At 52.1% G+C, this 17922-nt stretch overlaps 55 non-coding genes across 55 annotated transcripts; 18 read left to right on the top strand and 37 right to left on the bottom strand.

Annotated features, from left to right (window-relative positions):
• Positions 1-6: 6 nt before the first annotated feature.
• On the bottom strand, positions 7-79 carry Trnav-aac (transfer RNA valine (anticodon AAC)). Its single transcript has one exon. It is a non-coding gene; the product is annotated as a tRNA-Val (tRNA).
• Positions 80-237: 158 nt separating this feature from the next.
• Positions 238-310, bottom strand: Trnav-uac (transfer RNA valine (anticodon UAC)). Its single transcript has one exon. It is a non-coding gene; the product is annotated as a tRNA-Val (tRNA).
• A 412-nt stretch (positions 311-722) lies between these two features.
• On the top strand, positions 723-794 carry Trnap-cgg (transfer RNA proline (anticodon CGG)). Its single transcript has one exon. It is a non-coding gene; the product is annotated as a tRNA-Pro (tRNA).
• A 195-nt stretch (positions 795-989) lies between these two features.
• Positions 990-1062, bottom strand: Trnav-aac (transfer RNA valine (anticodon AAC)). Its single transcript has one exon. It is a non-coding gene; the product is annotated as a tRNA-Val (tRNA).
• A 158-nt stretch (positions 1063-1220) lies between these two features.
• Positions 1221-1293, bottom strand: Trnag-ucc (transfer RNA glycine (anticodon UCC)). The gene has a single exon. It is a non-coding gene; the product is annotated as a tRNA-Gly (tRNA).
• Positions 1294-1705: 412 nt separating this feature from the next.
• Positions 1706-1777, top strand: Trnap-cgg (transfer RNA proline (anticodon CGG)). Its single transcript has one exon. It is a non-coding gene; the product is annotated as a tRNA-Pro (tRNA).
• A 195-nt stretch (positions 1778-1972) lies between these two features.
• Trnav-aac (transfer RNA valine (anticodon AAC)) lies at positions 1973-2045 on the bottom strand. The gene has a single exon. It is a non-coding gene; the product is annotated as a tRNA-Val (tRNA).
• A 158-nt stretch (positions 2046-2203) lies between these two features.
• On the bottom strand, positions 2204-2276 carry Trnav-uac (transfer RNA valine (anticodon UAC)). Its single transcript has one exon. It is a non-coding gene; the product is annotated as a tRNA-Val (tRNA).
• A 412-nt stretch (positions 2277-2688) lies between these two features.
• Trnap-cgg (transfer RNA proline (anticodon CGG)) lies at positions 2689-2760 on the top strand. Its single transcript has one exon. It is a non-coding gene; the product is annotated as a tRNA-Pro (tRNA).
• A 195-nt stretch (positions 2761-2955) lies between these two features.
• Positions 2956-3028, bottom strand: Trnav-aac (transfer RNA valine (anticodon AAC)). Its single transcript has one exon. It is a non-coding gene; the product is annotated as a tRNA-Val (tRNA).
• A 158-nt stretch (positions 3029-3186) lies between these two features.
• Trnav-uac (transfer RNA valine (anticodon UAC)) lies at positions 3187-3259 on the bottom strand. The gene has a single exon. It is a non-coding gene; the product is annotated as a tRNA-Val (tRNA).
• Positions 3260-3671: 412 nt separating this feature from the next.
• Positions 3672-3743, top strand: Trnap-cgg (transfer RNA proline (anticodon CGG)). The gene has a single exon. It is a non-coding gene; the product is annotated as a tRNA-Pro (tRNA).
• Positions 3744-3938: 195 nt separating this feature from the next.
• Positions 3939-4011, bottom strand: Trnav-aac (transfer RNA valine (anticodon AAC)). The gene has a single exon. It is a non-coding gene; the product is annotated as a tRNA-Val (tRNA).
• Positions 4012-4169: 158 nt separating this feature from the next.
• Positions 4170-4242, bottom strand: Trnav-uac (transfer RNA valine (anticodon UAC)). The gene has a single exon. It is a non-coding gene; the product is annotated as a tRNA-Val (tRNA).
• Positions 4243-4654: 412 nt separating this feature from the next.
• On the top strand, positions 4655-4726 carry Trnap-cgg (transfer RNA proline (anticodon CGG)). The gene has a single exon. It is a non-coding gene; the product is annotated as a tRNA-Pro (tRNA).
• Positions 4727-4921: 195 nt separating this feature from the next.
• Positions 4922-4994, bottom strand: Trnav-aac (transfer RNA valine (anticodon AAC)). Its single transcript has one exon. It is a non-coding gene; the product is annotated as a tRNA-Val (tRNA).
• A 158-nt stretch (positions 4995-5152) lies between these two features.
• Positions 5153-5225, bottom strand: Trnav-uac (transfer RNA valine (anticodon UAC)). Its single transcript has one exon. It is a non-coding gene; the product is annotated as a tRNA-Val (tRNA).
• A 412-nt stretch (positions 5226-5637) lies between these two features.
• Positions 5638-5709, top strand: Trnap-cgg (transfer RNA proline (anticodon CGG)). The gene has a single exon. It is a non-coding gene; the product is annotated as a tRNA-Pro (tRNA).
• Positions 5710-5904: 195 nt separating this feature from the next.
• Trnav-aac (transfer RNA valine (anticodon AAC)) lies at positions 5905-5977 on the bottom strand. Its single transcript has one exon. It is a non-coding gene; the product is annotated as a tRNA-Val (tRNA).
• A 158-nt stretch (positions 5978-6135) lies between these two features.
• On the bottom strand, positions 6136-6208 carry Trnav-uac (transfer RNA valine (anticodon UAC)). The gene has a single exon. It is a non-coding gene; the product is annotated as a tRNA-Val (tRNA).
• A 412-nt stretch (positions 6209-6620) lies between these two features.
• Trnap-cgg (transfer RNA proline (anticodon CGG)) lies at positions 6621-6692 on the top strand. Its single transcript has one exon. It is a non-coding gene; the product is annotated as a tRNA-Pro (tRNA).
• A 195-nt stretch (positions 6693-6887) lies between these two features.
• Positions 6888-6960, bottom strand: Trnav-aac (transfer RNA valine (anticodon AAC)). Its single transcript has one exon. It is a non-coding gene; the product is annotated as a tRNA-Val (tRNA).
• Positions 6961-7118: 158 nt separating this feature from the next.
• Positions 7119-7191, bottom strand: Trnav-uac (transfer RNA valine (anticodon UAC)). Its single transcript has one exon. It is a non-coding gene; the product is annotated as a tRNA-Val (tRNA).
• Positions 7192-7603: 412 nt separating this feature from the next.
• Positions 7604-7675, top strand: Trnap-cgg (transfer RNA proline (anticodon CGG)). The gene has a single exon. It is a non-coding gene; the product is annotated as a tRNA-Pro (tRNA).
• A 195-nt stretch (positions 7676-7870) lies between these two features.
• Positions 7871-7943, bottom strand: Trnav-aac (transfer RNA valine (anticodon AAC)). Its single transcript has one exon. It is a non-coding gene; the product is annotated as a tRNA-Val (tRNA).
• A 158-nt stretch (positions 7944-8101) lies between these two features.
• Positions 8102-8174, bottom strand: Trnav-uac (transfer RNA valine (anticodon UAC)). The gene has a single exon. It is a non-coding gene; the product is annotated as a tRNA-Val (tRNA).
• A 412-nt stretch (positions 8175-8586) lies between these two features.
• Trnap-cgg (transfer RNA proline (anticodon CGG)) lies at positions 8587-8658 on the top strand. Its single transcript has one exon. It is a non-coding gene; the product is annotated as a tRNA-Pro (tRNA).
• Positions 8659-8853: 195 nt separating this feature from the next.
• Trnav-aac (transfer RNA valine (anticodon AAC)) lies at positions 8854-8926 on the bottom strand. Its single transcript has one exon. It is a non-coding gene; the product is annotated as a tRNA-Val (tRNA).
• Positions 8927-9084: 158 nt separating this feature from the next.
• Positions 9085-9157, bottom strand: Trnav-uac (transfer RNA valine (anticodon UAC)). The gene has a single exon. It is a non-coding gene; the product is annotated as a tRNA-Val (tRNA).
• Positions 9158-9569: 412 nt separating this feature from the next.
• On the top strand, positions 9570-9641 carry Trnap-cgg (transfer RNA proline (anticodon CGG)). Its single transcript has one exon. It is a non-coding gene; the product is annotated as a tRNA-Pro (tRNA).
• Positions 9642-9836: 195 nt separating this feature from the next.
• On the bottom strand, positions 9837-9909 carry Trnav-aac (transfer RNA valine (anticodon AAC)). Its single transcript has one exon. It is a non-coding gene; the product is annotated as a tRNA-Val (tRNA).
• A 158-nt stretch (positions 9910-10067) lies between these two features.
• Trnav-uac (transfer RNA valine (anticodon UAC)) lies at positions 10068-10140 on the bottom strand. Its single transcript has one exon. It is a non-coding gene; the product is annotated as a tRNA-Val (tRNA).
• A 412-nt stretch (positions 10141-10552) lies between these two features.
• Positions 10553-10624, top strand: Trnap-cgg (transfer RNA proline (anticodon CGG)). The gene has a single exon. It is a non-coding gene; the product is annotated as a tRNA-Pro (tRNA).
• Positions 10625-10819: 195 nt separating this feature from the next.
• On the bottom strand, positions 10820-10892 carry Trnav-aac (transfer RNA valine (anticodon AAC)). Its single transcript has one exon. It is a non-coding gene; the product is annotated as a tRNA-Val (tRNA).
• A 158-nt stretch (positions 10893-11050) lies between these two features.
• Trnav-uac (transfer RNA valine (anticodon UAC)) lies at positions 11051-11123 on the bottom strand. Its single transcript has one exon. It is a non-coding gene; the product is annotated as a tRNA-Val (tRNA).
• A 412-nt stretch (positions 11124-11535) lies between these two features.
• On the top strand, positions 11536-11607 carry Trnap-cgg (transfer RNA proline (anticodon CGG)). The gene has a single exon. It is a non-coding gene; the product is annotated as a tRNA-Pro (tRNA).
• A 195-nt stretch (positions 11608-11802) lies between these two features.
• Trnav-aac (transfer RNA valine (anticodon AAC)) lies at positions 11803-11875 on the bottom strand. Its single transcript has one exon. It is a non-coding gene; the product is annotated as a tRNA-Val (tRNA).
• Positions 11876-12033: 158 nt separating this feature from the next.
• On the bottom strand, positions 12034-12106 carry Trnav-uac (transfer RNA valine (anticodon UAC)). The gene has a single exon. It is a non-coding gene; the product is annotated as a tRNA-Val (tRNA).
• A 412-nt stretch (positions 12107-12518) lies between these two features.
• Trnap-cgg (transfer RNA proline (anticodon CGG)) lies at positions 12519-12590 on the top strand. Its single transcript has one exon. It is a non-coding gene; the product is annotated as a tRNA-Pro (tRNA).
• A 195-nt stretch (positions 12591-12785) lies between these two features.
• On the bottom strand, positions 12786-12858 carry Trnav-aac (transfer RNA valine (anticodon AAC)). Its single transcript has one exon. It is a non-coding gene; the product is annotated as a tRNA-Val (tRNA).
• A 158-nt stretch (positions 12859-13016) lies between these two features.
• Trnav-uac (transfer RNA valine (anticodon UAC)) lies at positions 13017-13089 on the bottom strand. Its single transcript has one exon. It is a non-coding gene; the product is annotated as a tRNA-Val (tRNA).
• Positions 13090-13501: 412 nt separating this feature from the next.
• On the top strand, positions 13502-13573 carry Trnap-cgg (transfer RNA proline (anticodon CGG)). The gene has a single exon. It is a non-coding gene; the product is annotated as a tRNA-Pro (tRNA).
• Positions 13574-13768: 195 nt separating this feature from the next.
• On the bottom strand, positions 13769-13841 carry Trnav-aac (transfer RNA valine (anticodon AAC)). Its single transcript has one exon. It is a non-coding gene; the product is annotated as a tRNA-Val (tRNA).
• Positions 13842-13999: 158 nt separating this feature from the next.
• Trnav-uac (transfer RNA valine (anticodon UAC)) lies at positions 14000-14072 on the bottom strand. The gene has a single exon. It is a non-coding gene; the product is annotated as a tRNA-Val (tRNA).
• A 412-nt stretch (positions 14073-14484) lies between these two features.
• Positions 14485-14556, top strand: Trnap-cgg (transfer RNA proline (anticodon CGG)). Its single transcript has one exon. It is a non-coding gene; the product is annotated as a tRNA-Pro (tRNA).
• A 195-nt stretch (positions 14557-14751) lies between these two features.
• On the bottom strand, positions 14752-14824 carry Trnav-aac (transfer RNA valine (anticodon AAC)). The gene has a single exon. It is a non-coding gene; the product is annotated as a tRNA-Val (tRNA).
• Positions 14825-14982: 158 nt separating this feature from the next.
• On the bottom strand, positions 14983-15055 carry Trnav-uac (transfer RNA valine (anticodon UAC)). Its single transcript has one exon. It is a non-coding gene; the product is annotated as a tRNA-Val (tRNA).
• Positions 15056-15467: 412 nt separating this feature from the next.
• Trnap-cgg (transfer RNA proline (anticodon CGG)) lies at positions 15468-15539 on the top strand. The gene has a single exon. It is a non-coding gene; the product is annotated as a tRNA-Pro (tRNA).
• A 195-nt stretch (positions 15540-15734) lies between these two features.
• On the bottom strand, positions 15735-15807 carry Trnav-aac (transfer RNA valine (anticodon AAC)). The gene has a single exon. It is a non-coding gene; the product is annotated as a tRNA-Val (tRNA).
• Positions 15808-15965: 158 nt separating this feature from the next.
• Positions 15966-16038, bottom strand: Trnav-uac (transfer RNA valine (anticodon UAC)). Its single transcript has one exon. It is a non-coding gene; the product is annotated as a tRNA-Val (tRNA).
• Positions 16039-16450: 412 nt separating this feature from the next.
• On the top strand, positions 16451-16522 carry Trnap-cgg (transfer RNA proline (anticodon CGG)). The gene has a single exon. It is a non-coding gene; the product is annotated as a tRNA-Pro (tRNA).
• A 195-nt stretch (positions 16523-16717) lies between these two features.
• On the bottom strand, positions 16718-16790 carry Trnav-aac (transfer RNA valine (anticodon AAC)). The gene has a single exon. It is a non-coding gene; the product is annotated as a tRNA-Val (tRNA).
• Positions 16791-16948: 158 nt separating this feature from the next.
• Trnav-uac (transfer RNA valine (anticodon UAC)) lies at positions 16949-17021 on the bottom strand. The gene has a single exon. It is a non-coding gene; the product is annotated as a tRNA-Val (tRNA).
• A 412-nt stretch (positions 17022-17433) lies between these two features.
• Trnap-cgg (transfer RNA proline (anticodon CGG)) lies at positions 17434-17505 on the top strand. Its single transcript has one exon. It is a non-coding gene; the product is annotated as a tRNA-Pro (tRNA).
• A 195-nt stretch (positions 17506-17700) lies between these two features.
• On the bottom strand, positions 17701-17773 carry Trnav-aac (transfer RNA valine (anticodon AAC)). Its single transcript has one exon. It is a non-coding gene; the product is annotated as a tRNA-Val (tRNA).
• Positions 17774-17922: the final 149 nt, after the last annotated feature.

Here is a 17922-nt window from a genome sequence, read left to right as displayed (position 1 = left end):
AAAAAGTGTTTCCGCCCGGGATCGAACCGGGGACCTTCTGCGTGTTAGGCAGACGTGATAACCGCTACACCACGGAAACTACTTGTGTGCGCCATACCTTAGAGACAACTCGTGCTGATGTTGTCATCGTAACTAAAAAATTAAATAAATGCGCTACTTGCATAACAAAGGTACATGCAGAAGATCCTCACATGACGTGGCTCACTGGAGTACAATACGACATAGGCAAGAAAATACTGTTCCCGCCCGGGATCGAACCGGGGACCTTCTGCGTGTAAAGCAGACGTGATAACCGCTACACTACGGAAACTGCGGACGGGAGGAGTCCATCCCCGTTCACTCGAAATTACCTCAGCCTCTCTCCCGTCCGCGAATGCACACACGACGGTTCTTTTGACAGCCTGGAAACCATTACAGCCGAGGGCTCAAGAAGTCTTCGGGGTGCTCGAGAGGGTGTCTGCCGTAGCACCCCTAACGAGATAGCGGCGTTTCCCGCAGTCGTGATTGCAAGTCATAGCAGCAAAAGCAATCACTTTCTTAGCAGCAGGGAGTGCGAGCCCAGCGGCATCTCTACATGAAGGTACCAATAGCCCAGGAAGGCCGCCGACCGCGGGAATTCGCGCCGCCCCCATCCCGCCAGCCTACACGAGACTTTCCAGAGCACCCTGGACCACATCGAGGCACCCAGTGCACTGAAATAATAGTCATTCGCCATGTCAGATGGCTCGTTGGTCTAGGGGTATGATTCCTGCTTCGGGTGCAGGAGGTCCCGGGTTCAAATCCCGGACGAGCCCTAGCGTTTTGTGCAAACTGATCGCACATGAGTGGCTGAGTCGATGCAAAATGCTCGGCGGCAGTATCAAATGAATTTCATATTTGATGTGAGCAATTGACACTCTGATCCGACGTGTGAAGGCGATTACGAAGGTTTTTGGGTACAGATGGAAGCAGATGCATGTTACTATGTCTTGTTTTTAATGATGAAAAAGTGTTTCCGCCCGGGATCGAACCGGGGACCTTCTGCGTGTTAGGCAGACGCGATAACCGCTACACCACGGAAACTACTTGTGTGCGCCATACCTTAGAGACAACTCGTGCTGATGTTGTCATCGTAACTAAAAAATTAAATAAATGCGCTACTTGCATAACAAAGGTACATGCAGAAGATCCTCACATGACGTGGCTCACTGGAGTACAATACGACATAGGCAAGAAAATACTGTTCCCGCCCGGGATCGAACCGGGGACCTTCTGCGTGGAAAGCAGACGTGATAACCGCTACACTACGGAAACTGCGGACGGGAGGAGTCCATCCCCGTTCACTCGAAATTACCTCAGCCTCTCTCCCGTCCGCGAATGCACACGCGACGGTTCTTTTGACAGCCTGGAAACCATTACAGCCGAGGGCTCAAGAAGTCTTCGGGGTGCTCGAGAGGGTGTCTGCCGTAGCACCCCTAACGAGATAGCGGCGTTTCCCGCAGTCGTGATTGCAAGTCATAGCAGCAAAAGCAATCACTTTCTTAGCAGCAGGGAGTGCGAGCCCAGCGGCAGCTCTACATGAAGGTACCAATAGCCCAGGAAGGCCGCCGACCGCGGGAATTCGCGCCGCCCCCATCCCGCCAGCCTACACGAGACTTTCCAGAGCACCCTGGACCACATCGAGGCACCCAGTGCACTGAAATAATAGTCATTCGCCATGTCAGATGGCTCGTTGGTCTAGGGGTATGATTCCTGCTTCGGGTGCAGGAGGTCCCGGGTTCAAATCCCGGACGAGCCCTAGCGTTTTGTGCAAACTGATCGCACATGAGTGGCTGAGTCGATGCAAAATGCTCGGCGGCAGTATCAAATGAATTTCATATTTGATGTGAGCAATTGACACTCTGATCCGACGTGTGAAGGCGATTACGAAGGTTTTTGGGTACAGATGGAAGCAGATGCATGTTACTATGTCTTGTTTTTAATGATGAAAAAGTGTTTCCGCCCGGGATCGAACCGGGGACCTTCTGCGTGTTAGGCAGACGTGATAACCGCTACACCACGGAAACTACTTGTGTGCGCCATACCTTAGAGACAACTCGTGCTGATGTTGTCATCGTAACTAAAAAATTAAATAAATGCGCTACTTGCATAACAAAGGTACATGCAGAAGATCCTCACATGACGTGGCTCACTGGAGTACAATACGACATAGGCAAGAAAATACTGTTCCCGCCCGGGATCGAACCGGGGACCTTCTGCGTGTAAAGCAGACGTGATAACCGCTACACTACGGAAACTGCGGACGGGAGGAGTCCATCCCCGTTCACTCGAAATTACCTCAGCCTCTCTCCCGTCCGCGAATGCACACGCGACGGTTCTTTTGACAGCCTGGAAACCATTACAGCCGAGGGCTCAAGAAGTCTTCGGGGTGCTCGAGAGGGTGTCTGCCGTAGCACCCCTAACGAGATAGCGGCGTTTCCCGCAGTCGTGATTGCAAGTCATAGCAGCAAAAGCAATCACTTTCTTAGCAGCAGGGAGTGCGAGCCCAGCGGCAGCTCTACATGAAGGTACCAATAGCCCAGGAAGGCCGCCGACCGCGGGAATTCGCGCCGCCCCCATCCCGCCAGCCTACACGAGACTTTCCAGAGCACCCTGGACCACATCGAGGCACCCAGTGCACTGAAATAATAGTCATTCGCCATGTCAGATGGCTCGTTGGTCTAGGGGTATGATTCCTGCTTCGGGTGCAGGAGGTCCCGGGTTCAAATCCCGGACGAGCCCTAGCGTTTTGTGCAAACTGATCGCACATGAGTGGCTGAGTCGATGCAAAATGCTCGGCGGCAGTATCAAATGAATTTCATATTTGATGTGAGCAATTGACACTCTGATCCGACGTGTGAAGGCGATTACGAAGGTTTTTGGGTACAGATGGAAGCAGATGCATGTTACTATGTCTTGTTTTTAATGATGAAAAAGTGTTTCCGCCCGGGATCGAACCGGGGACCTTCTGCGTGTTAGGCAGACGTGATAACCGCTACACCACGGAAACTACTTGTGTGCGCCATACCTTAGAGACAACTCGTGCTGATGTTGTCATCGTAACTAAAAAATTAAATAAATGCGCTACTTGCATAACAAAGGTACATGCAGAAGATCCTCACATGACGTGGCTCACTGGAGTACAATACGACATAGGCAAGAAAATACTGTTCCCGCCCGGGATCGAACCGGGGACCTTCTGCGTGTAAAGCAGACGTGATAACCGCTACACTACGGAAACTGCGGACGGGAGGAGTCCATCCCCGTTCACTCGAAATTACCTCAGCCTCTCTCCCGTCCGCGAATGCACACACGACGGTTCTTTTGACAGCCTGGAAACCATTACAGCCGAGGGCTCAAGAAGTCTTCGGGGTGCTCGAGAGGGTGTCTGCCGTAGCACCCCTAACGAGATAGCGGCGTTTCCCGCAGTCGTGATTGCAAGTCATAGCAGCAAAAGCAATCACTTTCTTAGCAGCAGGGAGTGCGAGCCCAGCGGCAGCTCTACATGAAGGTACCAATAGCCCAGGAAGGCCGCCGACCGCGGGAATTCGCGCCGCCCCCATCCCGCCAGCCTACACGAGACTTTCCAGAGCACCCTGGACCACATCGAGGCACCCAGTGCACTGAAATAATAGTCATTCGCTATGTCAGATGGCTCGTTGGTCTAGGGGTATGATTCCTGCTTCGGGTGCAGGAGGTCCCGGGTTCAAATCCCGGACGAGCCCTAGCGTTTTGTGCAAACTGATCGCACATGAGTGGCTGAGTCGATGCAAAATGCTCGGCGGCAGTATCAAATGAATTTCATATTTGATGTGAGCAATTGACACTCTGATCCGACGTGTGAAGGCGATTACGAAGGTTTTTGGGTACAGATGGAAGCAGATGCATGTTACTATGTCTTGTTTTTAATGATGAAAAAGTGTTTCCGCCCGGGATCGAACCGGGGACCTTCTGCGTGTTAGGCAGACGTGATAACCGCTACACCACGGAAACTACTTGTGTGCGCCATACCTTAGAGACAACTCGTGCTGATGTTGTCATCGTAACTAAAAAATTAAATAAATGCGCTACTTGCATAACAAAGGTACATGCAGAAGATCCTCACATGACGTGGCTCACTGGAGTACAATACGACATAGGCAAGAAAATACTGTTCCCGCCCGGGATCGAACCGGGGACCTTCTGCGTGTAAAGCAGACGTGATAACCGCTACACTACGGAAACTGCGGACGGGAGGAGTCCATCCCCGTTCACTCGAAATTACCTCAGCCTCTCTCCCGTCCGCGAATGCACACGCGACGGTTCTTTTGACAGCCTGGAAACCATTACAGCCGAGGGCTCAAGAAGTCTTCGGGGTGCTCGAGAGGGTGTCTGCCGTAGCACCCCTAACGAGATAGCGGCGTTTCCCGCAGTCGTGATTGCAAGTCATAGCAGCAAAAGCAATCACTTTCTTAGCAGCAGGGAGTGCGAGCCCAGCGGCAGCTCTACATGAAGGTACCAATAGCCCAGGAAGGCCGCCGACCGCGGGAATTCGCGCCGCCCCCATCCCGCCAGCCTACACGAGACTTTCCAGAGCACCCTGGACCACATCGAGGCACCCAGTGCACTGAAATAATAGTCATTCGCCATGTCAGATGGCTCGTTGGTCTAGGGGTATGATTCCTGCTTCGGGTGCAGGAGGTCCCGGGTTCAAATCCCGGACGAGCCCTAGCGTTTTGTGCAAACTGATCGCACATGAGTGGCTGAGTCGATGCAAAATGCTCGGCGGCAGTATCAAATGAATTTCATATTTGATGTGAGCAATTGACACTCTGATCCGACGTGTGAAGGCGATTACGAAGGTTTTTGGGTACAGATGGAAGCAGATGCATGTTACTATGTCTTGTTTTTAATGATGAAAAAGTGTTTCCGCCCGGGATCGAACCGGGGACCTTCTGCGTGTTAGGCAGACGTGATAACCGCTACACCACGGAAACTACTTGTGTGCGCCATACCTTAGAGACAACTCGTGCTGATGTTGTCATCGTAACTAAAAAATTAAATAAATGCGCTACTTGCATAACAAAGGTACATGCAGAAGATCCTCACATGACGTGGCTCACTGGAGTACAATACGACATAGGCAAGAAAATACTGTTCCCGCCCGGGATCGAACCGGGGACCTTCTGCGTGTAAAGCAGACGTGATAACCGCTACACTACGGAAACTGCGGACGGGAGGAGTCCATCCCCGTTCACTCGAAATTACCTCAGCCTCTCTCCCGTCCGCGAATGCACACACGACGGTTCTTTTGACAGCCTGGAAACCATTACAGCCGAGGGCTCAAGAAGTCTTCGGGGTGCTCGAGAGGGTGTCTGCCGTAGCACCCCTAACGAGATAGCGGCGTTTCCCGCAGTCGTGATTGCAAGTCATAGCAGCAAAAGCAATCACTTTCTTAGCAGCAGGGAGTGCGAGCCCAGCGGCATCTCTACATGAAGGTACCAATAGCCCAGGAAGGCCGCCGACCGCGGGAATTCGCGCCGCCCCCATCCCGCCAGCCTACACGAGACTTTCCAGAGCACCCTGGACCACATCGAGGCACCCAGTGCACTGAAATAATAGTCATTCGCCATGTCAGATGGCTCGTTGGTCTAGGGGTATGATTCCTGCTTCGGGTGCAGGAGGTCCCGGGTTCAAATCCCGGACGAGCCCTAGCGTTTTGTGCAAACTGATCGCACATGAGTGGCTGAGTCGATGCAAAATGCTCGGCGGCAGTATCAAATGAATTTCATATTTGATGTGAGCAATTGACACTCTGATCCGACGTGTGAAGGCGATTACGAAGGTTTTTGGGTACAGATGGAAGCAGATGCATGTTACTATGTCTTGTTTTTAATGATGAAAAAGTGTTTCCGCCCGGGATCGAACCGGGGACCTTCTGCGTGTTAGGCAGACGTGATAACCGCTACACCACGGAAACTACTTGTGTGCGCCATACCTTAGAGACAACTCGTGCTGATGTTGTCATCGTAACTAAAAAATTAAATAAATGCGCTACTTGCATAACAAAGGTACATGCAGAAGATCCTCACATGACGTGGCTCACTGGAGTACAATACGACATAGGCAAGAAAATACTGTTCCCGCCCGGGATCGAACCGGGGACCTTCTGCGTGTAAAGCAGACGTGATAACCGCTACACTACGGAAACTGCGGACGGGAGGAGTCCATCCCCGTTCACTCGAAATTACCTCAGCCTCTCTCCCGTCCGCGAATGCACACGCGACGGTTCTTTTGACAGCCTGGAAACCATTACAGCCGAGGGCTCAAGAAGTCTTCGGGGTGCTCGAGAGGGTGTCTGCCGTAGCACCCCTAACGAGATAGCGGCGTTTCCCGCAGTCGTGATTGCAAGTCATAGCAGCAAAAGCAATCACTTTCTTAGCAGCAGGGAGTGCGAGCCCAGCGGCAGCTCTACATGAAGGTACCAATAGCCCAGGAAGGCCGCCGACCGCGGGAATTCGCGCCGCCCCCATCCCGCCAGCCTACACGAGACTTTCCAGAGCACCCTGGACCACATCGAGGCACCCAGTGCACTGAAATAATAGTCATTCGCCATGTCAGATGGCTCGTTGGTCTAGGGGTATGATTCCTGCTTCGGGTGCAGGAGGTCCCGGGTTCAAATCCCGGACGAGCCCTAGCGTTTTGTGCAAACTGATCGCACATGAGTGGCTGAGTCGATGCAAAATGCTCGGCGGCAGTATCAAATGAATTTCATATTTGATGTGAGCAATTGACACTCTGATCCGACGTGTGAAGGCGATTACGAAGGTTTTTGGGTACAGATGGAAGCAGATGCATGTTACTATGTCTTGTTTTTAATGATGAAAAAGTGTTTCCGCCCGGGATCGAACCGGGGACCTTCTGCGTGTTAGGCAGACGTGATAACCGCTACACCACGGAAACTACTTGTGTGCGCCATACCTTAGAGACAACTCGTGCTGATGTTGTCATCGTAACTAAAAAATTAAATAAATGCGCTACTTGCATAACAAAGGTACATGCAGAAGATCCTCACATGACGTGGCTCACTGGAGTACAATACGACATAGGCAAGAAAATACTGTTCCCGCCCGGGATCGAACCGGGGACCTTCTGCGTGTAAAGCAGACGTGATAACCGCTACACTACGGAAACTGCGGACGGGAGGAGTCCATCCCCGTTCACTCGAAATTACCTCAGCCTCTCTCCCGTCCGCGAATGCACACGCGACGGTTCTTTTGACAGCCTGGAAACCATTACAGCCGAGGGCTCAAGAAGTCTTCGGGGTGCTCGAGAGGGTGTCTGCCGTAGCACCCCTAACGAGATAGCGGCGTTTCCCGCAGTCGTGATTGCAAGTCATAGCAGCAAAAGCAATCACTTTCTTAGCAGCAGGGAGTGCGAGCCCAGCGGCAGCTCTACATGAAGGTACCAATAGCCCAGGAAGGCCGCCGACCGCGGGAATTCGCGCCGCCCCCATCCCGCCAGCCTACACGAGACTTTCCAGAGCACCCTGGACCACATCGAGGCACCCAGTGCACTGAAATAATAGTCATTCGCCATGTCAGATGGCTCGTTGGTCTAGGGGTATGATTCCTGCTTCGGGTGCAGGAGGTCCCGGGTTCAAATCCCGGACGAGCCCTAGCGTTTTGTGCAAACTGATCGCACATGAGTGGCTGAGTCGATGCAAAATGCTCGGCGGCAGTATCAAATGAATTTCATATTTGATGTGAGCAATTGACACTCTGATCCGACGTGTGAAGGCGATTACGAAGGTTTTTGGGTACAGATGGAAGCAGATGCATGTTACTATGTCTTGTTTTTAATGATGAAAAAGTGTTTCCGCCCGGGATCGAACCGGGGACCTTCTGCGTGTTAGGCAGACGTGATAACCGCTACACCACGGAAACTACTTGTGTGCGCCATACCTTAGAGACAACTCGTGCTGATGTTGTCATCGTAACTAAAAAATTAAATAAATGCGCTACTTGCATAACAAAGGTACATGCAGAAGATCCTCACATGACGTGGCTCACTGGAGTACAATACGACATAGGCAAGAAAATACTGTTCCCGCCCGGGATCGAACCGGGGACCTTCTGCGTGTAAAGCAGACGTGATAACCGCTACACTACGGAAACTGCGGACGGGAGGAGTCCATCCCCGTTCACTCGAAATTACCTCAGCCTCTCTCCCGTCCGCGAATGCACACACGACGGTTCTTTTGACAGCCTGGAAACCATTACAGCCGAGGGCTCAAGAAGTCTTCGGGGTGCTCGAGAGGGTGTCTGCCGTAGCACCCCTAACGAGATAGCGGCGTTTCCCGCAGTCGTGATTGCAAGTCATAGCAGCAAAAGCAATCACTTTCTTAGCAGCAGGGAGTGCGAGCCCAGCGGCATCTCTACATGAAGGTACCAATAGCCCAGGAAGGCCGCCGACCGCGGGAATTCGCGCCGCCCCCATCCCGCCAGCCTACACGAGACTTTCCAGAGCACCCTGGACCACATCGAGGCACCCAGTGCACTGAAATAATAGTCATTCGCCATGTCAGATGGCTCGTTGGTCTAGGGGTATGATTCCTGCTTCGGGTGCAGGAGGTCCCGGGTTCAAATCCCGGACGAGCCCTAGCGTTTTGTGCAAACTGATCGCACATGAGTGGCTGAGTCGATGCAAAATGCTCGGCGGCAGTATCAAATGAATTTCATATTTGATGTGAGCAATTGACACTCTGATCCGACGTGTGAAGGCGATTACGAAGGTTTTTGGGTACAGATGGAAGCAGATGCATGTTACTATGTCTTGTTTTTAATGATGAAAAAGTGTTTCCGCCCGGGATCGAACCGGGGACCTTCTGCGTGTTAGACAGACGTGATAACCGCTACACCACGGAAACTACTTGTGTGCGCCATACCTTAGAGACAACTCGTGCTGATGTTGTCATCGTAACTAAAAAATTAAATAAATGCGCTACTTGCATAACAAAGGTACATGCAGAAGATCCTCACATGACGTGGCTCACTGGAGTACAATACGACATAGGCAAGAAAATACTGTTCCCGCCCGGGATCGAACCGGGGACCTTCTGCGTGTAAAGCAGACGTGATAACCGCTACACTACGGAAACTGCGGACGGGAGGAGTCCATCCCCGTTCACTCGAAATTACCTCAGCCTCTCTCCCGTCCGCGAATGCACACACGACGGTTCTTTTGACAGCCTGGAAACCATTACAGCCGAGGGCTCAAGAAGTCTTCGGGGTGCTCGAGAGGGTGTCTGCCGTAGCACCCCTAACGAGATAGCGGCGTTTCCCGCAGTCGTGATTGCAAGTCATAGCAGCAAAAGCAATCACTTTCTTAGCAGCAGGGAGTGCGAGCCCAGCGGCATCTCTACATGAAGGTACCAATAGCCCAGGAAGGCCGCCGACCGCGGGAATTCGCGCCGCCCCCATCCCGCCAGCCTACACGAGACTTTCCAGAGCACCCTGGACCACATCGAGGCACCCAGTGCACTGAAATAATAGTCATTCGCCATGTCAGATGGCTCGTTGGTCTAGGGGTATGATTCCTGCTTCGGGTGCAGGAGGTCCCGGGTTCAAATCCCGGACGAGCCCTAGCGTTTTGTGCAAACTGATCGCACATGAGTGGCTGAGTCGATGCAAAATGCTCGGCGGCAGTATCAAATGAATTTCATATTTGATGTGAGCAATTGACACTCTGATCCGACGTGTGAAGGCGATTACGAAGGTTTTTGGGTACAGATGGAAGCAGATGCATGTTACTATGTCTTGTTTTTAATGATGAAAAAGTGTTTCCGCCCGGGATCGAACCGGGGACCTTCTGCGTGTTAGGCAGACGTGATAACCGCTACACCACGGAAACTACTTGTGTGCGCCATACCTTAGAGACAACTCGTGCTGATGTTGTCATCGTAACTAAAAAATTAAATAAATGCGCTACTTGCATAACAAAGGTACATGCAGAAGATCCTCACATGACGTGGCTCACTGGAGTACAATACGACATAGGCAAGAAAATACTGTTCCCGCCCGGGATCGAACCGGGGACCTTCTGCGTGTAAAGCAGACGTGATAACCGCTACACTACGGAAACTGCGGACGGGAGGAGTCCATCCCCGTTCACTCGAAATTACCTCAGCCTCTCTCCCGTCCGCGAATGCACACGCGACGGTTCTTTTGACAGCCTGGAAACCATTACAGCCGAGGGCTCAAGAAGTCTTCGGGGTGCTCGAGAGGGTGTCTGCCGTAGCACCCCTAACGAGATAGCGGCGTTTCCCGCAGTCGTGATTGCAAGTCATAGCAGCAAAAGCAATCACTTTCTTAGCAGCAGGGAGTGCGAGCCCAGCGGCAGCTCTACATGAAGGTACCAATAGCCCAGGAAGGCCGCCGACCGCGGGAATTCGCGCCGCCCCCATCCCGCCAGCCTACACGAGACTTTCCAGAGCACCCTGGACCACATCGAGGCACCCAGTGCACTGAAATAATAGTCATTCGCCATGTCAGATGGCTCGTTGGTCTAGGGGTATGATTCCTGCTTCGGGTGCAGGAGGTCCCGGGTTCAAATCCCGGACGAGCCCTAGCGTTTTGTGCAAACTGATCGCACATGAGTGGCTGAGTCGATGCAAAATGCTCGGCGGCAGTATCAAATGAATTTCATATTTGATGTGAGCAATTGACACTCTGATCCGACGTGTGAAGGCGATTACGAAGGTTTTTGGGTACAGATGGAAGCAGATGCATGTTACTATGTCTTGTTTTTAATGATGAAAAAGTGTTTCCGCCCGGGATCGAACCGGGGACCTTCTGCGTGTTAGGCAGACGTGATAACCGCTACACCACGGAAACTACTTGTGTGCGCCATACCTTAGAGACAACTCGTGCTGATGTTGTCATCGTAACTAAAAAATTAAATAAATGCGCTACTTGCATAACAAAGGTACATGCAGAAGATCCTCACATGACGTGGCTCACTGGAGTACAATACGACATAGGCAAGAAAATACTGTTCCCGCCCGGGATCGAACCGGGGACCTTCTGCGTGTAAAGCAGACGTGATAACCGCTACACTACGGAAACTGCGGACGGGAGGAGTCCATCCCCGTTCACTCGAAATTACCTCAGCCTCTCTCCCGTCCGCGAATGCACACGCGACGGTTCTTTTGACAGCCTGGAAACCATTACAGCCGAGGGCTCAAGAAGTCTTCGGGGTGCTCGAGAGGGTGTCTGCCGTAGCACCCCTAACGAGATAGCGGCGTTTCCCGCAGTCGTGATTGCAAGTCATAGCAGCAAAAGCAATCACTTTCTTAGCAGCAGGGAGTGCGAGCCCAGCGGCAGCTCTACATGAAGGTACCAATAGCCCAGGAAGGCCGCCGACCGCGGGAATTCGCGCCGCCCCCATCCCGCCAGCCTACACGAGACTTTCCAGAGCACCCTGGACCACATCGAGGCACCCAGTGCACTGAAATAATAGTCATTCGCCATGTCAGATGGCTCGTTGGTCTAGGGGTATGATTCCTGCTTCGGGTGCAGGAGGTCCCGGGTTCAAATCCCGGACGAGCCCTAGCGTTTTGTGCAAACTGATCGCACATGAGTGGCTGAGTCGATGCAAAATGCTCGGCGGCAGTATCAAATGAATTTCATATTTGATGTGAGCAATTGACACTCTGATCCGACGTGTGAAGGCGATTACGAAGGTTTTTGGGTACAGATGGAAGCAGATGCATGTTACTATGTCTTGTTTTTAATGATGAAAAAGTGTTTCCGCCCGGGATCGAACCGGGGACCTTCTGCGTGTTAGGCAGACGTGATAACCGCTACACCACGGAAACTACTTGTGTGCGCCATACCTTAGAGACAACTCGTGCTGATGTTGTCATCGTAACTAAAAAATTAAATAAATGCGCTACTTGCATAACAAAGGTACATGCAGAAGATCCTCACATGACGTGGCTCACTGGAGTACAATACGACATAGGCAAGAAAATACTGTTCCCGCCCGGGATCGAACCGGGGACCTTCTGCGTGTAAAGCAGACGTGATAACCGCTACACTACGGAAACTGCGGACGGGAGGAGTCCATCCCCGTTCACTCGAAATTACCTCAGCCTCTCTCCCGTCCGCGAATGCACACACGACGGTTCTTTTGACAGCCTGGAAACCATTACAGCCGAGGGCTCAAGAAGTCTTCGGGGTGCTCGAGAGGGTGTCTGCCGTAGCACCCCTAACGAGATAGCGGCGTTTCCCGCAGTCGTGATTGCAAGTCATAGCAGCAAAAGCAATCACTTTCTTAGCAGCAGGGAGTGCGAGCCCAGCGGCAGCTCTACATGAAGGTACCAATAGCCCAGGAAGGCCGCCGACCGCGGGAATTCGCGCCGCCCCCATCCCGCCAGCCTACACGAGACTTTCCAGAGCACCCTGGACCACATCGAGGCACCCAGTGCACTGAAATAATAGTCATTCGCCATGTCAGATGGCTCGTTGGTCTAGGGGTATGATTCCTGCTTCGGGTGCAGGAGGTCCCGGGTTCAAATCCCGGACGAGCCCTAGCGTTTTGTGCAAACTGATCGCACATGAGTGGCTGAGTCGATGCAAAATGCTCGGCGGCAGTATCAAATGAATTTCATATTTGATGTGAGCAATTGACACTCTGATCCGACGTGTGAAGGCGATTACGAAGGTTTTTGGGTACAGATGGAAGCAGATGCATGTTACTATGTCTTGTTTTTAATGATGAAAAAGTGTTTCCGCCCGGGATCGAACCGGGGACCTTCTGCGTGTTAGACAGACGTGATAACCGCTACACCACGGAAACTACTTGTGTGCGCCATACCTTAGAGACAACTCGTGCTGATGTTGTCATCGTAACTAAAAAATTAAATAAATGCGCTACTTGCATAACAAAGGTACATGCAGAAGATCCTCACATGACGTGGCTCACTGGAGTACAATACGACATAGGCAAGAAAATACTGTTCCCGCCCGGGATCGAAGCGGGGACCTTCTGCGTGTAAAGCAGACGTGATAACCGCTACACTACGGAAACTGCGGACGGGAGGAGTCCATCCCCGTTCACTCGAAATTACCTCAGCCTCTCTCCCGTCCGCGAATGCACACACGACGGTTCTTTTGACAGCCTGGAAACCATTACAGCCGAGGGCTCAAGAAGTCTTCGGGGTGCTCGAGAGGGTGTCTGCCGTAGCACCCCTAACGAGATAGCGGCGTTTCCCGCAGTCGTGATTGCAAGTCATAGCAGCAAAAGCAATCACTTTCTTAGCAGCAGGGAGTGCGAGCCCAGCGGCAGCTCTACATGAAGGTACCAATAGCCCAGGAAGGCCGCCGACCGCGGGAATTCGCGCCGCCCCCATCCCGCCAGCCTACACGAGACTTTCCAGAGCACCCTGGACCACATCGAGGCACCCAGTGCACTGAAATAATAGTCATTCGCCATGTCAGATGGCTCGTTGGTCTAGGGGTATGATTCCTGCTTCGGGTGCAGGAGGTCCCGGGTTCAAATCCCGGACGAGCCCTAGCGTTTTGTGCAAACTGATCGCACATGAGTGGCTGAGTCGATGCAAAATGCTCGGCGGCAGTATCAAATGAATTTCATATTTGATGTGAGCAATTGACACTCTGATCCGACGTGTGAAGGCGATTACGAAGGTTTTTGGGTACAGATGGAAGCAGATGCATGTTACTATGTCTTGTTTTTAATGATGAAAAAGTGTTTCCGCCCGGGATCGAACCGGGGACCTTCTGCGTGTTAGGCAGACGTGATAACCGCTACACCACGGAAACTACTTGTGTGCGCCATACCTTAGAGACAACTCGTGCTGATGTTGTCATCGTAACTAAAAAATTAAATAAATGCGCTACTTGCATAACAAAGGTACATGCAGAAGATCCTCACATGACGTGGCTCACTGGAGTACAATACGACATAGGCAAGAAAATACTGTTCCCGCCCGGGATCGAACCGGGGACCTTCTGCGTGTAAAGCAGACGTGATAACCGCTACACTACGGAAACTGCGGACGGGAGGAGTCCATCCCCGTTCACTCGAAATTACCTCAGCCTCTCTCCCGTCCGCGAATGCACACGCGACGGTTCTTTTGACAGCCTGGAAACCATTACAGCCGAGGGCTCAAGAAGTCTTCGGGGTGCTCGAGAGGGTGTCTGCCGTAGCACCCCTAACGAGATAGCGGCGTTTCCCGCAGTCGTGATTGCAAGTCATAGCAGCAAAAGCAATCACTTTCTTAGCAGCAGGGAGTGCGAGCCCAGCGGCAGCTCTACATGAAGGTACCAATAGCCCAGGAAGGCCGCCGACCGCGGGAATTCGCGCCGCCCCCATCCCGCCAGCCTACACGAGACTTTCCAGAGCACCCTGGACCACATCGAGGCACCCAGTGCACTGAAATAATAGTCATTCGCCATGTCAGATGGCTCGTTGGTCTAGGGGTATGATTCCTGCTTCGGGTGCAGGAGGTCCCGGGTTCAAATCCCGGACGAGCCCTAGCGTTTTGTGCAAACTGATCGCACATGAGTGGCTGAGTCGATGCAAAATGCTCGGCGGCAGTATCAAATGAATTTCATATTTGATGTGAGCAATTGACACTCTGATCCGACGTGTGAAGGCGATTACGAAGGTTTTTGGGTACAGATGGAAGCAGATGCATGTTACTATGTCTTGTTTTTAATGATGAAAAAGTGTTTCCGCCCGGGATCGAACCGGGGACCTTCTGCGTGTTAGACAGACGTGATAACCGCTACACCACGGAAACTACTTGTGTGCGCCATACCTTAGAGACAACTCGTGCTGATGTTGTCATCGTAACTAAAAAATTAAATAAATGCGCTACTTGCATAACAAAGGTACATGCAGAAGATCCTCACATGACGTGGCTCACTGGAGTACAATACGACATAGGCAAGAAAATACTGTTCCCGCCCGGGATCGAACCGGGGACCTTCTGCGTGTAAAGCAGACGTGATAACCGCTACACTACGGAAACTGCGGACGGGAGGAGTCCATCCCCGTTCACTCGAAATTACCTCAGCCTCTCTCCCGTCCGCGAATGCACACACGACGGTTCTTTTGACAGCCTGGAAACCATTACAGCCGAGGGCTCAAGAAGTCTTCGGGGTGCTCGAGAGGGTGTCTGCCGTAGCACCCCTAACGAGATAGCGGCGTTTCCCGCAGTCGTGATTGCAAGTCATAGCAGCAAAAGCAATCACTTTCTTAGCAGCAGGGAGTGCGAGCCCAGCGGCAGCTCTACATGAAGGTACCAATAGCCCAGGAAGGCCGCCGACCGCGGGAATTCGCGCCGCCCCCATCCCGCCAGCCTACACGAGACTTTCCAGAGCACCCTGGACCACATCGAGGCACCCAGTGCACTGAAATAATAGTCATTCGCCATGTCAGATGGCTCGTTGGTCTAGGGGTATGATTCCTGCTTCGGGTGCAGGAGGTCCCGGGTTCAAATCCCGGACGAGCCCTAGCGTTTTGTGCAAACTGATCGCACATGAGTGGCTGAGTCGATGCAAAATGCTCGGCGGCAGTATCAAATGAATTTCATATTTGATGTGAGCAATTGACACTCTGATCCGACGTGTGAAGGCGATTACGAAGGTTTTTGGGTACAGATGGAAGCAGATGCATGTTACTATGTCTTGTTTTTAATGATGAAAAAGTGTTTCCGCCCGGGATCGAACCGGGGACCTTCTGCGTGTTAGACAGACGTGATAACCGCTACACCACGGAAACTACTTGTGTGCGCCATACCTTAGAGACAACTCGTGCTGATGTTGTCATCGTAACTAAAAAATTAAATAAATGCGCTACTTGCATAACAAAGGTACATGCAGAAGATCCTCACATGACGTGGCTCACTGGAGTACAATACGACATAGGCAAGAAAATACTGTTCCCGCCCGGGATCGAACCGGGGACCTTCTGCGTGTAAAGCAGACGTGATAACCGCTACACTACGGAAACTGCGGACGGGAGGAGTCCATCCCCGTTCACTCGAAATTACCTCAGCCTCTCTCCCGTCCGCGAATGCACACACGACGGTTCTTTTGACAGCCTGGAAACCATTACAGCCGAGGGCTCAAGAAGTCTTCGGGGTGCTCGAGAGGGTGTCTGCCGTAGCACCCCTAACGAGATAGCGGCGTTTCCCGCAGTCGTGATTGCAAGTCATAGCAGCAAAAGCAATCACTTTCTTAGCAGCAGGGAGTGCGAGCCCAGCGGCATCTCTACATGAAGGTACCAATAGCCCAGGAAGGCCGCCGACCGCGGGAATTCGCGCCGCCCCCATCCCGCCAGCCTACACGAGACTTTCCAGAGCACCCTGGACCACATCGAGGCACCCAGTGCACTGAAATAATAGTCATTCGCCATGTCAGATGGCTCGTTGGTCTAGGGGTATGATTCCTGCTTCGGGTGCAGGAGGTCCCGGGTTCAAATCCCGGACGAGCCCTAGCGTTTTGTGCAAACTGATCGCACATGAGTGGCTGAGTCGATGCAAAATGCTCGGCGGCAGTATCAAATGAATTTCATATTTGATGTGAGCAATTGACACTCTGATCCGACGTGTGAAGGCGATTACGAAGGTTTTTGGGTACAGATGGAAGCACATGCATGTTACTATGTCTTGTTTTTAATGATGAAAAAGTGTTTCCGCCCGGGATCGAACCGGGGACCTTCTGCGTGTTAGGCAGACGTGATAACCGCTACACCACGGAAACTACTTGTGTGCGCCATACCTTAGAGACAACTCGTGCTGATGTTGTCATCGTAACTAAAAAATTAAATAAATGCGCTACTTGCATAACAAAGGTACATGCAGAAGATCCTCACATGACGTGGCTCACTGGAGTACAATACGACATAGGCAAGAAAATACTGTTCCCGCCCGGGATCGAACCGGGGACCTTCTGCGTGTAAAGCAGACGTGATAACCGCTACACTACGGAAACTGCGGACGGGAGGAGTCCATCCCCGTTCACTCGAAATTACCTCAGCCTCTCTCCCGTCCGCGAATGCACACGCGACGGTTCTTTTGACAGCCTGGAAACCATTACAGCCGAGGGCTCAAGAAGTCTTCGGGGTGCTCGAGAGGGTGTCTGCCGTAGCACCCCTAACGAGATAGCGGCGTTTCCCGCAGTCGTGATTGCAAGTCATAGCAGCAAAAGCAATCACTTTCTTAGCAGCAGGGAGTGCGAGCCCAGCGGCAGCTCTACATGAAGGTACCAATAGCCCAGGAAGGCCGCCGACCGCGGGAATTCGCGCCGCCCCCATCCCGCCAGCCTACACGAGACTTTCCAGAGCACCCTGGACCACATCGAGGCACCCAGTGCACTGAAATAATAGTCATTCGCCATGTCAGATGGCTCGTTGGTCTAGGGGTATGATTCCTGCTTCGGGTGCAGGAGGTCCCGGGTTCAAATCCCGGACGAGCCCTAGCGTTTTGTGCAAACTGATCGCACATGAGTGGCTGAGTCGATGCAAAATGCTCGGCGGCAGTATCAAATGAATTTCATATTTGATGTGAGCAATTGACACTCTGATCCGACGTGTGAAGGCGATTACGAAGGTTTTTGGGTACAGATGGAAGCAGATGCATGTTACTATGTCTTGTTTTTAATGATGAAAAAGTGTTTCCGCCCGGGATCGAACCGGGGACCTTCTGCGTGTTAGGCAGACGTGATAACCGCTACACCACGGAAACTACTTGTGTGCGCCATACCTTAGAGACAACTCGTGCTGATGTTGTCATCGTAACTAAAAAATTAAATAAATTGCGCTACTTGCATAACAAAGGTACATGCAGAAGATCCTCACATGACGTGGCTCACTGGAGAACACGCGATCTAGTGT

This window comes from Schistocerca gregaria, chromosome 2 (assembly GCF_023897955.1).
Source record: "Schistocerca gregaria isolate iqSchGreg1 chromosome 2, iqSchGreg1.2, whole genome shotgun sequence".
Classification (NCBI taxonomy): Eukaryota; Metazoa; Arthropoda; class Insecta; order Orthoptera; family Acrididae; genus Schistocerca; species Schistocerca gregaria.
The sequence above is the reverse complement of the archived record's forward strand: the minus strand, read 5'-3'. Positions and strand labels throughout refer to the sequence as shown.